We start from the raw sequence: 2,998 nt of genomic DNA, 5'->3' as shown, positions 1-2,998 counted from the left end.
CTTCTGAGGCAGAGAATTCCACACCGTCACCACTCTCTGACTGAAAAAGTTCTTCCTCATCTCCATTCTAAATGGCCTACTCCTTATTCTTAAACTGTGACCCCTTGTTCTGGACTCCCCCAACATTAGGAACATGTTTCCTGCCTCTAATGTGTCCAATCCCCTAATTATCTTATATGTTTCAATAAGATCCCCCCTCATCCTTCTAAATTCCAGTGTATACAAGCCTAATTGCTCCAGCCTTTCAACATACGACAGTCCCGCCATTCCGGGAATTAACCTAGTGAACCTACGCTGCACGCCCTCAATAGCAAGAATATCCTTCCTCAAATTTGGAGACCAAAACTGCACACAGTACTCCAGGTGCGGTCTCACCAGGGCCCGGTACAACTGTAGAAGGACCTCTTTGCTCCTATACTCAACTCCTCTTGTTATGAAGGCCAACATTCCATTGGCTTTCTTCACTGCCTGCTGTACCTGCATGCTTCCTTTCAGTGACTGATGCACTAGGACACCCACATCCCCTCTTCCTAACTTGACACCATTCAGATAATAATCTGCCTTTCTATTCTTACTTCCAAAGTGAATAACCTCACACTTATCTACATTAAACTGCATCTGCCATGTATCCGCCCACTCACACAACCTGTCCAAGTCACCCTGCAGCCTTATTGCATCTTCCTCACAATTCACTCTACCCCCCATCATCATCATCATCATATCATCATCATCATATATATACAGCCGGAAACAGGCCTTTTCGGCCCTCCAAGTCCGTGCCGCCCAGCGATCCCCGCACATTAACACTATCCTACACCCACTAGGGACAATTTTTACATTTACCCAGCCAATTAACCTACATACCTGTACGTCTTTGGAGTGTGGGAGGAAACCGAAGATCTCGGAGAAAACCCACGCAGGTCACGGGGAGAACGTACAAACTCCTTACAGTGCAGCACCCGTAGTCAGGATCGAACCTGAGTCTCCGGCGCTGCATTCGCTTTAAAGCAACAACTCTACCGCTGCGCTACCGTGCCCCAGCTTAGTATCATCTGCAAATTTGCTAATGGTACTTTTAATCCCTTCATCTAAGTCATTAATGTATATCGTAAATAGCTGGGGTCCCAGCACCGAGCCTTGCAGTACCCCACTGGTCACTGCCTGCCATTCCGAAAGGGACCCATTTATCCCCACTCTTTGCTTTCTGTCTGTCAACCAATTTTCTATCCATGTCAGTACCCTACCCCCAATACCATGTGCTCTAATTTTGCCCACTAATCTCCTATGTGGGACCTTGTCGAAGGCTTTCTGAAAGTCGAGGTACACCACATCCACTGACTCTCCCCTGTCAATTTTCCTAGTTACATCCTCAAAAAATTCCAGTAGATTTGTCAAGCATGATTTCCCCTTCGTAAATCCATGCTGACTCGGAACGATCCTGTTACTGCTAGATTATATCGCTGGGTTGAAAGTTGCTCAAGCAATATATGGGGTGCTGTTCCTCCAATTTGCATTTGGCCTCACTGTCCTTTGGCCTCACTCTAACAATGGAGGAGGCCCAGGACAGAAAGGTCAGTGTGGGAATGGGAAGGGGAATTAAAGTGTTTGGCAACTGGGACTATCCTTGATTGCACTTTACTGGCTTTACCTTGCACTAAACATTATTTCCTTATCTTGTTACATAATCTGTAAATGGATCGATTGTATATTATCTTTCCGCTGACTGGTAAGCACGCAACAAAAGCTTTTCACTGTACCTCAGTACATGTGAGAATAAACTAAACTGAACTCATGAACTTGGTGAAAGACGCGCTTTGGTCTGCCTGAACTTTCTTGATCTCCCAGCAGAGCGAGCTGTCCGTCGGCAATGTTGCCGACGGGCCTGCTGCAGACTGCAGGTATACGTGCTGTGGGATGCACTGAAGCTTGGTTCGGCCAACGCCAAGGGTCTGTGGGGGAGGACCACAGTCTGGGGTCCTTCCACTGCTGGACATGGGGGGCAGGGTGTGGTGGAGACACCCCTCAAAATAAGGAAGGGATATTATCCCTGGGGGCCACATGAGTGACAAGGGCGTGGGGAAAAATATTTGTGAACACTCTGTTATGACACAATGGATCGATTGTAATGATGTATTGGCCTTCTGCTGAAGGTAGACACAAAATTCTGGAGTAACTCAGCGGGACAGGCAGCATCTGTGCAGAGAAGGAATGGGTGACATTTCGGGTCGAGACCCTTCTTCGATATTTCTGCTGACTGGTTAGCACGCAACAAAAGCTTTCACTGTATCTCGATACACGTGACAATAAATTAAACTAAACAATGAATGTATGTATAACCTTCAGAATATCGGAAAAAGTTTTGCACAGTTCTTGTTTTGTATGTATTTTTTACTCTGAATAAAGTTTATCCTGATTTAAAAAAAACTCTGCATGCACAATAGAATAAGATGAAGTTGGAATGTGCAGGGAGGAACTGCAAATACTAATTTAAACCATGGATAGATACAAAATGCTGGAGTAACTCAGCGGGTCAGGCAGCATCTGTGGAGATAGACACAAAATGCTGGAGTAAGTCAGCGGGTCAGGCAGCATCTGTGGAGCAGGAGCTGGTGAATTAAGTGCTCATTGGCTGGATGGGCGGGGCTAGTGCTGAGTGACAGGCCGCGGGCCGCTGGGCGGTGGTGAATGATGGCGCGCGGCACAGGGCGAGTGTGAGTGACAGCCCGCTGGACGAGGCTAGTGCTGAGTGCTTGGTGGGCGGGGCGGGGCTTTTGCTGAGGGATGCGCAGTGGGACGGGGCTAGTGTGAGTGGCGGGCGGGCTAGCGGGCGGTCCCATGATGCGCCGCTGGGCCGTTGGGTGGGCGGGCGGGGCAGGTGTGAGTGACACTTGCTCGGTCGCGGGGCGGGGCTAGTGTGAGTGGCGGGCCGCTGGGCCGTGGGGCGGGGCTAGTGTGAGTGGCGGGTCGCTGGGTCGCGGGGCGGGGCTAGTGTGAGTGG

This window comes from Rhinoraja longicauda, chromosome 21, assembly GCF_053455715.1.
Source record: "Rhinoraja longicauda isolate Sanriku21f chromosome 21, sRhiLon1.1, whole genome shotgun sequence".
Taxonomy (NCBI): Eukaryota; Metazoa; Chordata; class Chondrichthyes; order Rajiformes; family Arhynchobatidae; genus Rhinoraja; species Rhinoraja longicauda.
Note: the sequence above shows the minus strand (reverse complement) of the source record.